The sequence below is a fragment of the Sylvia atricapilla genome, chromosome 29 (genome assembly GCF_009819655.1).
Source record: "Sylvia atricapilla isolate bSylAtr1 chromosome 29, bSylAtr1.pri, whole genome shotgun sequence".
Taxonomy (NCBI): Eukaryota; Metazoa; Chordata; class Aves; order Passeriformes; family Sylviidae; genus Sylvia; species Sylvia atricapilla.
Genome location: NC_089168.1, coordinates 1,453,708 through 1,468,978, shown reverse-complemented (window position 1 = coordinate 1,468,978; position 15,271 = coordinate 1,453,708). Strand labels below are relative to the sequence as shown.

At 47.6% G+C, this 15,271-nt stretch overlaps 1 long non-coding RNA gene across 1 annotated transcript; it reads right to left on the bottom strand.

The window, feature by feature from the left end:
- Positions 1-13,976: 13,976 nt before the first annotated feature.
- On the bottom strand, positions 13,977-14,929 carry LOC136372668 (uncharacterized). The gene is made up of 2 exons (XR_010745524.1): positions 14,530-14,929; positions 13,977-14,442 (listed from the first exon to the last, which is right to left on the bottom strand). It is a non-coding gene; the product is annotated as an uncharacterized lncRNA (long non-coding RNA).
- Between the last annotated feature and the right edge of the window lie 342 nt (positions 14,930-15,271).

Below are 15,271 nucleotides of genomic sequence, written 5' to 3'. Positions count from 1 at the left end.
AAAATATCCCCCCCAAAAAAAACCAAAAAACAAACCAAAACAAACCTCCTCCCCCGCCAAAAATAAAAACAAAGCCCAAAAAGCCAAATCCCAACACCTAAACCACTTTTTGTGATTATTCTTGCTTTATACCACAGCTGCTTGCTTTTATTGAAAAACACTAGGTGGAACACTTGTTCCGTATGAGAAACACTGACAATGTGTCGAATGAACAGACATCCAAACACAACCAAAATAGCAGCATTAACGTCAAAAAATTGCAGAAATATTTGCTCAAATACATACCTAGCCTTGCTTAAAGGAGTGTGGCCATCAGCCTGGTTTGCTTTGCCTCCCTTTGAAGTTGTAAAACAACTGATCTTCAACATCTCATGCAAAAGCATTTATCTAATGCTGCAAAAAAAGCCTTCCCCCTATCATATTTTAGCCCTGAACTTGCAAAAAAACCCCACCAAACAACAAGTCACCACATACAGTCCTAGAGTCATTCCTGTCTTTGAGCATGAGTCAAGCTACAGCTATGGAGACAAGAAGAAAAGTGACTTGATGCTGTTCCTTTGGACATTATCAAATCACAGGGACGTTTCTCATCAGCCCAGGAAAATGCACATCCAGTTCAGTAGATACTGAATAGCAGGGAAGTCAGGAGGTATATGCTTTGCTTTCAGAGACAAAAGTTTAAATAAATTCTTACATTAAACCAGAAGTCTACAGATGGACTGCTCAGAAGCGTTTATCGAGAACAAACCCCCTGGGGGTATCCTCTGAAGGGACACAAGAGGAGCTCCTTGGCTGGGGCCCACCCTCGGCCAGCACCTCTGCCCCACGGCACGGGCCACCCAGGGCTTTCAGCTCTTTCACGGCCCTCGCAATGTTCCCACAGATCCCAGGGGATTCTGGGGCCAAGTTTCACCTTTGCCCTTCTCCTGCAGCTCCACAGGTGTTTCCTCTCAACCTGCCCGTGCAGAGCAGCCACCTGCGACTCAAGCGTGGGCAGTCTTGTCTCGAGAGCTTGGAGCATCCTGTCTACCTGCAAAATAACCAAGGGAACTACTGTACTTGGTTACACACAGAATTTGACAGCACAAAGAGCATGTGTGGACGTCAGAAAGGGCTCAAATCTGATCTCACGTCACCAGTTCTTTTCATTTGTCTCTAACATTCAGTGTCCATCCTTCCTAGGTGTCAGAACTCTTTCCATCCTTCCTAGGTGTCAGAGACATACACTCAGCTTTTGCTGGACAGCCTGCAGCTTCCACAGTCAACTTCCCTACACTGTTTGCTCCCAACTCCTCCCACCTTCCAAGGCAGTCACGAGACTTTAGTAGAGCAAAACATCAGCTTGATTTATTTGGATTAGTTTATGACTGATATTTCAATACAAAGTTAGAGCAAAAGTATTAGGTTCATTTGCACAAAAGGCAGAAGAAACGTGAGACCCAAAGTTAAGTCAAGATCTGGAGAAGGGAATCAGAACTAACTAGGAATAACATATCAAATTACTGACACATAAATAGGAACCTAATGCTGTGCTGGATAAACACAAAATGCTATTTGCCATGAAAACTGAAGGCAAAGTTGCTGAAGATCTTGCATAACACAAGATACCAATTACATGAAGCAGTCCAGTGCCTGTTACAATGCACTGAGTTGCTCTGGATGAAATCAGCTGTCCTGCAAAAACTGTGGAAGCCTGTTAAGACTTGAATCAGAGGTGGTTTCAACAAAGAATGATATAAGGTTAAATCTCACCCTTTGCACCACCTCTTGCATGACAACTCAACTTTCAAGACTAAGCAGTTCCTCACAAATAAGTGCTTGCTTTTCCAGGCTTCCTAAAATAGAGCTGAGATCCCATTGTTCAGATCCTGCACTTCCCACTCTGAGGCCAAAAATCCAAATACAGCACTTCTTCAGAACCCTGAGGGACAGCCATGAATTGAAATGAAAAATTGCACCAAGACACCAAGAACAATGCAGTGCTGGCTGGGAGAAGCAACAGTACTCTCTCAGGGAAAATGCCATTCTGCAGCCAGCTTAGTGCTTTTAGAGAATTTTACTGCTGGCTTTGCCAGAAACAAGACACCTGTGTGCTTTCTGTGCTCTCCATGAGCACAGAAGTCCATGGAGCAGCGTTGGTGCCTCTAGGACAGGAACAGGGAGAGTGCTGCCAGCCAGTTTGGGTGACCTCGGAGGGGAGGTCTGTGGCTTTGCTTGAAACAGGACGTGGAAATGTCACAGTGGTACCTGGGTTCCTTGAAACCCCACTGTGGAATCTGAGTCATGGTCTCATTGTTTTTACCTTGGGTGGCTGCAGCTAAGATTTCTCACCTGGAATGTTGGCTTAGTAAGCAGGCAAATTCTACCTCCTCTGCACTCAGTGACCTGCTTAGTGACACTGAGATTACCAGGCATGCAACTTTACAAAAGCAGGCTGCAATGGACTATTTGCTGCTGGCTCATGGACATGGTTCCCAAGACTTTGAAGGAATGTGCTGCTTCAACCTCTCCTCGCACTCAAAATCCATCCATGCTAACATCCAGAAGCTGAGTGAGCAAGTGAAGGAATTAAAGGTTGAGAACTTGCACTGGTTCAATGAACTTTTTGGACAATGGGGACTGACAGGATGGGTTTCATCCTTTGTTAAAGGGAGCCTTTTTGTTATAATCTGGCTTTTATCATTTCGCTCATGTTTTCCTGCTAAGTGTCTACAGAAGTCCATTGGGAGTGTCTTCTTAGTAAGAAGAACACGGGAGTTGTGGAATGCTTGCAGCTTCTCAACATAATACTCAGGGTCTGGCCTTGGCAGAACAGACCATAATTACCGGCCCAGCCTAAGAGAGGGACTTCCCAATGGTGCTCTGTATACATGGTTTGCCTTAGCTCCTCCTGCCCCTAATGCCCAATGCCCTTTGGTTTGTCCTCTTCTCATTATGTCTCCATTGGCTGTGGGACCTGGTGGCTGGCCCTGTCTCCCCTATGGAATACTGACCTTACCTGCCCTTTGCTCTGCCCCCAAACCTCAAGGTCATTGGCTGCTGAACCCCATGCTTAAGTGGGCACAAGCAAATACCTTGCTTTCTTGGCTCTTGGGGTCCCTTCAGCTCCTGGGAATAAACCTGCTGGAACTGATCTGGTGTTAAGGCCTTCTTCCTCTCCTAGCTGTGCTAGGCACGTGGCGTGTGTGGATGTATGAGCTTGACTGCTTTGCCCGAGTTTTCCCAAGTGGCCTTTCCACTGGAGAGGGTTATTGGCATCTGGGCTCCAGCTCAACTTCTAAATTCCACAACGTCACACCCCACTGTGTCACAATTGACACTTGGTTCCACATGATGCCATTGTAACACAATGGTCTCCTAGAATTCATCAGGCCCCACTGTGACACAGCTGAAACTTGGTTCCATCAAATTTCATTGTGTCACAATGGTCTCCTGGATTCCATGAGGCTGCACTTTGTAACTAAGGACACTGAAGTCCAGGAAGAGTGGCAGTTGGAACCTGTGTTCCACAACTGACACTGGCATCCATGGTAGCCCATTGCTTCCCAAGAATTTCCTACTTTCTCTGAGGCCCCTCTATGTCACATGGGAACCTTGGTTTCATGAGGTTCCGTAACCTCACAGTAGTTCTCCTGCATTCCATGAGGCTCCTCTTTGTCACAAGGGACACTTGGTTCCATGAGATTCCATTTTGTCACAGTGGTCTCCTGGGTTCCATGAAGACACTTCCTCAGTTTAGTCAGTCTTGAGGGTCTTCTTTGATGAAGGCTCTAGGTCCTCCTTGCATCTGAACATTTCAATTTTGTCTTTGGAGCATGCACAGTTATGGTGCTACTTGGTCCTCCTGAATCTAACTGGTCTAAATTCTTCATTTTGTGGCTAATTGGCTTTACATTTCCCAATTTCTCTTAGTACACCCTGCTGCTTCCCAATACAGATACACTCATCTATTTTTAAGATTATTCATCTGGCAAGTTTCTGTTTAACCATTAAGAGACTAGTTACCTATATACTAACTATTACATTGTATGGACAGTTATGATTCAGGTTATTTAAGTATAGAAAGTTATTATTCAGGTTATATTGGTATTTTGTAACTCCAGCTATATAAGTATCTTGTAGCTTTGACCCAAGCTGTACTGGTAACAGTCTCTTAAGTCTCTTTCCCAGGAGAGGTGGGAAAAATGCCTCTGGGGAGCACGGCACTGGGTGGGAGCAGGCGGCACAGCACCGAGAGTGATCCCCCGCTGTTGTGGTTTGAAAACAAACCAAGTGAGAGTCTCCAAGTCAGAAATACAATTTAATGAGAAGAAAAAGGAAAAAAGATAAAATAAAATGAAAGCAATAATACAAAAAAAGACCACTGACAGAGTCAGAATACAACCTGAGCAGGGTGATGGAAGCAGTCCAGACAAGGTGGTCTTCCTGAAGCAGTGATCCTGTAGAAAGGTCTGGTAGCTCTGGTCTTCTCAGAATCCAGTGGGTGAGGGCTACTTGAACTGTCCCAAATCTCAGCTTATATCCAGGTGAGAATGCTTGGCTCCTCCCTGTGGGCGGAGCATCTCACAATGGGCTGATGAGTCATAAAGGAGGTCCTTGATGGCCCATTAAAGAGAGATAACCCCCGGAGGGAGTTAGCTAGGAGTCATGCAGCAAGGCATTGATGGGCCATTAACTGAAGGCACCCCAGAGGAAGGGGGGTTTGGGAAGAACACTGCTCCAGCAATTGGATTCATCAGTTCATGAAGATGGTGATAGAATACATCCTATATTACAACCCAGGACACCCACTCTGCCACCCATTGCTGCTGCAGTGACCCTGGGTTTGCCCAAATTGGGTACGGGTGGCAGGGAGGGCAGCAGGCTAAAGTCGGCCACCAGTCATCACCCTGGGAATGCTGGCCTCAGCTCCCCTCTCACACCACCACACCGGCATTGTCAGCAGCCCCTTGCTGCGCCTGCTGCAGGCCACACGCCTGGCCACACAGAGCCTGGCTGGTCCTGCCACTGCATGGGACCACATGGCACCCACCAGGCCACTGCCAGAGGCAGCTGCCAAGTGACAGGAAGCAGAAGTACATGGCAACCCACCACTCACCCAAGGACTCCTCTCTCTGTGTCGGCCCGCCCCACCTGCCCCGTGGCCTGCCGTGCAACACATGTGCTCCGTGCCGCGTGGCACGCGTGCAGCCAGGCCCTGCCGAGACCCAGGTGGAGCTGCTGGAAGAACCAGAGGGCGCAGGCGGGGGGCAAGCAGCAGGGGAGATGGACAAATGAAAGCAGAAGCACAGCGCGGCGTAAAATGGCTGATGGTCCTGCAGCCACCCACTCTGCACCTCCCCGGCTGCTGTCAAGAAGGGGCCCTGGCACTGCCCATGCCAGTAGTGAGGTGGCTCCGCAGCCCGTGGGCAGCCCTGGGAAGGCGAGAGAATGCTGTGGGCAAGCTCCACAGTACCACCTGGAACCATTTTTGTTATAAACAGGCCAGGAGACCAGCTCCTTTTAAATAGCCTTTATTAAAAACCAGCCTGGGTGGGGACTTGAGCAGGGTGCACACCACTGCTGCTCCCTGGACAATGCAGAGGAGGAGTAGATCATCTCTGTTGCACAGCAGATCTGGGCCTTCCGTCCTCACGAGAGTCCCTAGGAAGACGCTGGCTCATGGTTTAGGGGTGTCTGTCTGGTTGAGTCCTGTTAGGGTTATGGTGACAAAGTAAAACCCAGCTCTGGTTGCTGCGGAGTTCCTCATGGTTCTGCCGGCCCACAGTAGTTATTCTCAGTCTATGGTTTTATGTTGACTCATTGTCATTGGGTCTTGGATGGTACGGGAGGCTTCTAATTTGCATATGGTCTTGGGCGCACATTCTCTTGGGAGCAGCGGAAGCAATACCCAACGGGAAAGGGGGTGTAGGTACAGTAAAAACAGTAATTAAGCTTCACCAAGGGACATGAACAATTAACAATTAACAATTAACAGGAGAAACGTTTAACTTTAAAAACATTTAACAATGAACTGGTATTTTGAGATTTTACTCTCCACAATTTTGCACTTCATGGAGGGCTGTGGAGGCGCATGGAGACCCCACAGCAGATTGCTGGTGTTAGAAAAACTAATCCAGGATGCCAGAGGTTTATGCCCAAAAAGGAGACAGAGGAATCCTCTAACTTTATTTGAATAAGGATAGTGGCCATGGGGCATTTCCCATGGGGTCTCTCACATGGTTCGGGGATCCAGCCTTCTTTTTATTGACCTAATCTACAAGATGTCATGCAAACAAGTCAGAACCTAAAACCAAACAAAAGAGATCCTGGAACATCAAACACTCACGAGAATGTCTAAATCATGTATTAACTCACGAATGTGCATGTACTCCCAGGAATGTAACAGTATATAGAGCACATTGTTTTAAGCTGTGTGTTTTCTGGCTGATCATCAAAAACACCCCAGTGCTGGATATTGTCCTTTTTTGTCTCTTATTAAACTTTTAAAAATATTAAAGAGTAAACTTTGTTTTTCACACCCACAATTGCCTACACCTGGCTTGTATTGCCTTGCCTGCATGGAAGGCAAAGCAAAGAATAGTAGGCAAGGAAAAGCAACACAAGGAAGCTCTAGGTAAGGCAAGGCAGACATGGGCAAGGAAAGCAGCAAGGGTAGGCTAGGAAAAGCTAGGCAAGGTACTGAAGGCAAGGCCAAGTGATTTGGAGTGCCTTTCCTTGGGAAGCAGAGGACACAGTGCCAGTGTTGGTGGAGCTGATGTTAAGGTACCAAGGGGAGGAATAGTCCAACAAGACATTTCTGTCCTGGCCCCTTCTATGGCAGCAACTTTCTGTCCTGGTGTATTAGGTGTTGAAGCACTACCTCAATTTATACAGTTATGGACTCGATATCATTCTTTGGAATGTGGTCTCCCAAAAGATTTAATTTGGCTTGTGGTTTCCCCTTCTCAGAGTTGGCCTTCTTAAATTTCTGGCAGCACACATCCTTTGGACAAGGTAAGCAGTTACACTGAGTCTTGGTCTGCAGCAGATCTAGTGCCCTGGGCAGGTAATGCTCAGTAAGTGTTCTGGCACCTTTGTATGGGATCAGATGGTTTGCATTTTGGAGGTAGGCATGACATTTCTTTTGAGATGGGCTTCTAGTTCCTCTCTTTGGGAAAGAAAGCAAGTTTAGATGCGCACACTGGGTGCTCTTAGTGAATTTAAAGGCTTTTGCCAAAAGTCAGTTTTCTGGACTGGAGCAGTTGAACTGTCAGTGGGAATGCAGATGGAAAGCTGTTGAGCTTTTTGTCGTGGTAGCTTTAGTGTGTGAGCAATCTCTGGTGATGTTTCATTTGGAACCTGACTCTGTGAAACTGAAGGATGGTATCTAGAGCTGAGAAGACAAGTGCCAATAGCAGGGTGTGTGCTGGTAGTTTGAGGGGTGCAGATGAAGTTGTAAGCAGCAAGAGCTTTCTCATCTGACACTTTGGTGAGCTCTGGTCTTGCCAGGTGTTTTCAAGTTGGTGGCTGGACTCTGTGAGAATGAAAAAATTTATTAGGCCAATGGAGTTTGTGTTGTCCTTCAAGTGTGGTGCAAAGAAGAGTGTGCAGTTAGAAGGAAAGATCAGGGAAAAGTTTTTGTGCTGGCACTGTTGATTTGAGAGCAGGGACGTTCCCAACCTGGCCCTGCACTCCGGAGTTTCGAGCCGGGCTGGGTGCGTTTCCTTCTTTTGTGAGTCGACATCACCATCGTGTGGTTGTTCTGATGGATGCTGACAGCGCCAAGGATAAAGGCAAGCACTTTCCTAGCCCGGCCCCATTCCTGTGGGGGCAGGGTGGGAAAGAGTTCCATTGTGCATCCTGGCTCTTGGACACAGACAGAATGTGCTCCCGTAGCAGAGAGAGAAGAGGATTCGTTTCATTGTTGGCTGAGCAGTTTAAAGGCTGCAAAAGAAAAGCCAGTTCCAGCATTGCCTCTGTTTTACAACTTCCTCTATGCAATCAGCTGCTCAGCATGTAACTCACAGCCACTGAACTGAATCAAACTCCCTGAACATACGCCCTTTCCTTCAAGCTCTATATACCATCTCATCCTCTCCACCTCTCCAAACATCCAGCAGCTGGTCCCGAAGAAGTCCAAGAACAAGAAGCCAATGTTGGCCTTCATCTTCCCTTTGCCCTCTCAAAACTAGACCAAAGACATTACAGATTTTCACTTTCCTTCTCAACTCTCTATACATAGCATCATTGATTTTCTCAGTGTGGCCGAGTCCATTGCTACAGGAAAGCGATTCCACCTGCAGTTTGGACTGGGAGATTTGCCAGGACAGAAGGCATTTGCTGACCTTCCCTCTTTCCTTGGAAACCTGATATTCGCAGCGCAAGTACCTTAACACACCTTCAGCTCTGTGCCTCACAGAAAAAGAAGTGTAAGGACAGAAGATGTTCCTACAGTACGCCCTTCTCCTAGCAGCCTTTCCTATTCTTTCCTATTCTATCATATGAACTGCAGTGTCACTCTGCTGCTCTGCAGTTTTCTGCTCAGCTTCAATTAAGATCACGCACTTTCAAATTTGCAGAGACCAAGATGTCCATGTCCTTTCGTTCACAAATGTGTTCTGCACAAGAAGTAGGTGGACACTTTGCACTCCAGGAAAATGAAAAGGCATGGTGCTTCATAACTCTGAGATCAAACCTGTGAAGCACCATAGTTGTGTGCACTGTGTACGGGCTGCAGGAGGAGCATTCCTGCCACTGATTGCCTGCCAAAATCAAGTTCTCCATCATAAGGGGGAAGGTCTGCAACAGCTACATGTGCTCATACATATTCCTATCTTAGCCCGATGTGGAAGCAATCCCATTTAGCTTTAGATTCAACAAGTACATCAAAAGATGCTATAAGGGTGTCTTGGTTTGGGAAGACAGGTATCTTCCAGGGAAAGCTGGAGCTTCCCTTGGAATGGAGAATGTAAACTACCACCACCACCACCCTTTTTCCAATTATAATTTTTTCAGTTAAAAGCTTTTAGGCAAAAGATTTTGGAAATAGAAATAGCAGTTCTTTACTAATATATAACAAAACAACCAAACAAACAAACACAACTACAGCATTGATAACAAAAACAGTACCAAGAACTTCGAGGACTTTGCTTCACAAAAAAAACCCCAGGGTAGTTTTGTCTCAGTGCCTTTGTAGGATCCTCAGAGCACCAAGCTGGAAACAGTGGAGAAAAAAGTCTCGCCCTAGTAACTGTAGAGTGGCAGAAAGGTCCTGGCAGAGCAGAGGCAGGGTCCCGGCAAGGCAGGGGGATGCAGGGTCACGCTGTAGCAGATGAGCAGCGCCGATGGAACTACCACGGCAGGGCAGGGCTGGCTCAGCTCTCGCAAGGTGGCAGAGGAGCTCAGAATTCCAGAGCGAGCAGATGGCAGATTTCCCAAGACTGGACTGCAGTGAAATCCTCCAGCAGAAGCACCAGTGCTTTCTCCTCGAACACCAAAAGCCAGACAGCCTGGCTACCTGAAACTTTGTCCTTTTCTCTGTCCCAAAACCCCACCCTCCTCCGAGCTTGGACCATCCCTTTGTTTTGTTAAATAGTCTTAAGTACAACATTTAGTCTCCTTGGTAACTTATGGGGAAAAAATTCTTTAGAGTAAAAAGGAACAAAACCTAACCCCCAACAGCAGTAATAACAAAACAGTACCAAGAACCTTGAGGGCTTTGCTTTATAAAAACCCAGGGGAGTTTGGTCTCTGTGCCTTTGTAGGATCCTCAGAGCACCAAGCTGGAACAGAGGACAAGTCCCGGGCTGTAGCTGGGATGGCAGGATGTCCTGGCAGGCAGGGGCAGGGTGTCCCAGCAGGGCAGGAGGGTGCAGGGTCACACTGTAGCAAAAAAAGCAGCGCCAAAGGCCGGGGCAGGGTTGGCTCAGCTCCAGCAGGGTGGCAGAGGAGCTCCAAATTCCAGGGCACGTGAGCAGATGATGGTAGATTTCCCAGGACTGGACTTTTCTGGTGATGGCAAACTCGTCCCTCAACGAGCAGCAGCCTGGCTGTGTCCTCTCCGATGCCCAGAGCCAGAGAGAGCAACTGCCTCAAACTCCGTCCTTTCCTGCCCCCAAAACTCGAGTCATCTCCCCCTCCAAGCTTTGGCCACCTCTTTGTTTTGATTAAGCACTCTTAGGTATCTAACACTTGGTCTCCTTCATAACTTATGGGGGAAAAAAATCTTTAGAGTAAAAAAGGAACAAACCTAACTTCCAACAGTGGGCAATAGACAGGTTAAAGCAGCAAGAGTGTTCCCATCTGACTCTGATTATGAATGAGCTGTTCCTGGACTTTTGCAATGCGGTGTACTACCCTCACATGCATGATGTTCTGCGGCTTCACTCTTCACCTTATGTGTGCTGGACAGAGCTGAAGCCTAGCAATAGCATTCAGCTTTGCTGTTTTTCAGTGTCTCTACTGCATGCATGTGTGCTTTGCATGGTTTTCCTTAGCTGTAAGGCCAAGGGTATATACTGGGGTATAAATGGGCAGGAGACAATGTTACCCCCTTAATCTCTTCTATTGACTTAGATCATAGAGAAATGGGTCTCGAGCGATGGCCCTCCGCTGCTCACTGGCTTCTGCTGAGCCACACTGCTGAGGGGGAGGTACAGCCCATTCTGCTCCTTGCACCACAGAGCGGGAGGCCTCACCTCGCGGGAGTGCCAAGAGAAGAGCTGGGGTTCGCTTCAGCCAGAGAGTGCTCACTCCTTTACAGTACCTTTAAGTCATGGCGAGGCAGAGGCTGCAGAGCTCAGACTCACCGTGGTGCCTGCAGGCAGTGTTTATCTCATGCCTTTTTATTGCTCTCATCAGTCTTGTCTTGACTCGTTGTCTGGGAGAGTAATCAGTATTTATTTTAGAGACCATTGCATCATGGGATTCCTCATTTCCATATGAGGCGGCACTCCCGAGCAGGGGGCAGCGTGGGCAGAGTAGGTGGAGTGTAGGCGGAGTGTGGGCGGAGTGTAGGTGGAGTGTAGGTGGAGTGTAGGCGGAGTGTAGGTGGAGTGTAGGCGGAGTGTAGGTGGAGTGTAGGCGGAGTGTAGGCGGAGTGTGGGCGGAGTGTAGGTGGAGTGTAGGCGGAGTGTAGGTGGAGTGTAGGTGGAGTGTAGGTGGAGTGTAGGTGGAGTGTAGGTGGAGTGTAGGCGGAGTGTAGGCGGAGTGTAGGTGGAGTGTAGGCGGAGTGTAGGCGGAGTGTAGGTGGAGTGTGGGTGGAGTGTAGGTGGAGTGTAGGTGGAGTGTGGGTGGAGTGTAGGTGGAGTGTAGGTGGAGTGTAGGTGGAGTGTGGGTGGAGTGTAGGCGGAGTGTAGGCGGAGTGTAGGCGGAGTGTATGTGGAGTGTAGGTGGAGTGTATGTGGAGTGTGGGCGGAGTGTAGGCTGAGTGTGGGCTGAGTGTGGGCGGAGTGTAGGCGGAGTGTAAGCAGAGAGCAGGGCTCCGATGGACGGGTCGGAGCAACAGGGCGGAGAAAAGCCGGAGGCGTGGTAGAGAAGCAGAAGTGGGGAGGGGACAGCGATGTTGGGAAAACTGGAGTGGTCTAACCTGACAGGGAAGTGACTGGAGAGGTAAGTAGAGGTTTTAGGACAGGGGATACAAAATGTGTACAGACAGTTTTCAATAACTAACATCATTACAATTTTTAAACTAACTTTTACCTTAACTTTACAATTCTATAACTAACAACTTTAACATCTTGGAGTTGTTTGAACCTCGTTTCTCACAATACTCTATGTTTCTCAGAGTCCAAACTGTCCATCTAGCTCTTGCTCAGCAAAATGTGCCAGGAGAGAAGCACTTGCTGCATTAGTTTTTCTGTGTCCAAGACTTTCAACACAGCACCACAATCAGGGCAACAAAAAGGAGACATGAAAAACATGTTTTTGTCCTGGCATATTTTTCTGTGTGAGAAAAGAAGAGCCTTGGCAAAAGAGCTGCAAGAGTGAAAAATGTGATGGCACGTCTATTTGAAATTTCTCTCCAGAGCCTTGGTCCTTGCGTGTCTGTCATATGCATGGTGAGACTTGCAGCTGAGAAGGACCATGTGGAGAGCACAGCAGTGTGACAGCACAGGCTGTAGAGGAAAGACAACTGCCCCTTGATGAATGTGGTCCAAATACAAGTTTCTAAGCATAAGCAGCCAGCTCTGGACAAGCTTGTTGTCCTGGCACAGTTCTCTGTGTGAGACATATAAAAAGTAAAGTGAAGAATATACTGGAAAGTTAAGTGGGAATCAAAGTAAGAAACACAATGAAAAGCAAGACAAAAGAAGAAATGAGAAGAACAGAGGAAATTGAAGAGAAGGAAGACAAAGAGGACGCACAGGAGACAAAGAAAAAAGACTAAACCACACCAAAGGGCGACAGGAGCCAAAAAGGGTGGGAGACACCTTTATTAAGGTTTATTCAACATTATTGAATGACTTTTTTATTTACACTTCACAGAAACACATGGAAACAACAATGTATACAAATACAAGGCTGTGTAATGCAAAACATTCTGTGTATATTGAATTTGCTTTTTTTCTGTAAAGAAATTTTTACAGTTCCTAACTGGAAGGCAATACAAGTACAAATGCAATCCATATACACACCAGTTAAAATACAATTTACCTACAGAGCAGTGGCAAATACAAATACAGAAAAATATAGGGCAATACAGGTCAAATACATATCAACACAATATAAACATCTTTCTGTTTCTGAAAATTTTATTACATTTTGTTTTATTGTTATGTCACAAGAAACCTAAAATAAAAAAAAAAATAATGCAGAGAATATGTGGGACAGAATAAGGACCTTTTTCACCTTTGTTAAACCCTGTTCACTTCTGTCCACTCCTGTTCACCAAAAAGCACTCTGGGAGAGGTTCACCTGCAGGTCAGATGGCTGGTGAATGGGCTGATGGTCACCTTGTGCATGAGACAGTGATTGCCTGGCGAGATGCGTGGAGGAGATGGTGGGGTGGAGGGATGCAAGAGTGGTGACACCACTCTGGCAGGCAGCCAACAGTTTTAAGTAAGTAAAAATTGTTAGAATTATGCAATGAGGCTGGAGGTTCATCAGTGAGATCATAGAACTGCAGGATTGAGGTTTGGGGTGCCCCCTGCACCCCCCAAATCCCTGAGCTCCTTCTGATGTTCCAGGAGTGTGTTTCCTGTCCTCTACAAATTAAAAATGGTTGTAATTACACAAAAAAAAAAAAAAAAAAAAAAAAAAAAAAAAAAAAAAAAAAAAACAGAGAATTGTGAGCAGGATTGTGGGATCAGGATTTTTGTGTGCTCCTTCTGCAACATTCACCTCCCAGAGCCCCCTGGAGCGTCTGGGAGTGCCAGTGTGTGAGTGGAGTACCCCCATGCTGCTCCCCTTTTCCCACAGGTGCCCTGTGCTGGCACTGGATCTGGCCTTCCTGGAAGAACCAAAAATGCTCCCTGGGGCCACACTTGGATCACTGGGGGTGACTCCAAGACCTTGCAATGGGAAGAAGCTGTCATTACCCCCTGGCAGTGACACTGTTGGGGGGATGCCCAAATCTGTGTGGTGGAACAAGGCTGCTTGGGGACTTTTTATTGATGATGTTAGCAGATCCATGCACTCCAATTTCAGAGTCCCCATTCTCATCCTGATGTCTCTGTCCCCATCCTGCTGCCCCCATCCTAGTATCCCTGTCCTGATCCACAACCCTATCCCAGTGTCTCCACAGGCCCATTCTGTTGTCCCCATTCCCATCACAGTGTCCCCATCCTGGTTTCCCTGTCCCTGTCACAGTGTCCTCATTGTCATACTGCTGTCTTGTCACGGTTTGACACTGGCCAAATGCCAGGCACCCATGAGAATCGTTCGCTTACCCTCTTGCTACAGTTGGGCACAAGAGAGGGGAAAAAAAGAATTAATTAAGGGCTTGTGAGCTGAGGTAAGAACTGGGAGAAAAAACACTCTAAGGGCAAAACAGGTTCAAATTTAAAGGCATAAAGTAAATTTATTATTAAAAGAGTCAGAGGAGACAAGGAGAAGTAAAATAAGCCCTTAAAACACCTTTTCCCCTTCCTCCTTCCCAACAGTGCAGGGAGACAGGGCATGGGGGTTTTGGTCAGTTCATCACTCAGGATCTTTTTTTCACTCAGGGAGAGAAGTCTTTTTTCTGCTATTCTGTGTGGTCCCTCCCATAGGCAAACGAACAGTCTTCCCAAAACTGTTGTGGCATGGGACATTCGTCCACAGGGTGCAGTCCTCTAAGGAAAGGCTGCTCTAGTTTGGAAGCAAGGGCTCTCTCTCTCTGTCTGTGGAAGCAGGGACCCTCTCTCTCTATTCGGGTCTCCCACTGGATCACAGCTTTCTCTGGCATCCATCCACTCCGGTGTGGGATTTTCCCACAGGCTGCAAGTGGATCTCTGCATCCCCTGTGGACTTCATGCATTACTGGGGAACACTTTGTTTCACCACAGTCCTCACCACAGTCTGCAGAGGAATCTTGGCTCCAGCGCCTCTCCCTCTTTTTCCACTGACCTTGGTGTTGCCATGTTGTTTTCCCTCACATGTCCTCACTTCCTCCTCTTCTTTGACTAGAATAAAAACTGCTGCTTGTAGGTATGATGTTCAACAAGTTCCACCAGTTTAAAGATTCCTGCAGGATCCCACAGCGCTAAGTTGATTTTGTCTAGGTTCTGCATAGGGGAATTGCTCGTCATACTTCCGCTGTTGGCCAGGCAGCCCCATCGGCACAGCACGGGCAGAGGCTGCCACGGTGCTGGCGCTATTTAACGCCTCTCCTCATGCAGGGTGCTGGGAACGGGAAGCTGCCGCCACCATCCCTGCCCTTTTCACGCATGGCGCGGCTGGCTCGGGGCAGCCAGGCAGGCAAGGCTCGCCGTGGGCCACGCTGAGACAGTGGCAGCCACAGCGCAGTGCTGCGCGCTGTCCCAAAAGGGCCCCAGCGGCGGCGCTTTGCCACCCTTGGAAAAAACCTGCACAAGCACTGTTTTGATTTTCTTCTTAAATATGTCATCACAGAGGCGCTACCTCTGTGCTCTCTTTAATTGGGCCAACAGCATGTCCATCTTCAAAGCCATCAGAGGTTGGCTCTATCAGACATGGTTGAAGTTTCTAGCAGATTCTCACAGAATCCACCCTGTGGCCCCTCCGTTACCAAAAACCAGGCTGTGCCAAACCAACACATTCCCTTCCTTGTGCCCCAACCCTGGTTGTCCTTGTCCCCATCCAACCTCCCCATCCTCATCCTGGTGTCCTC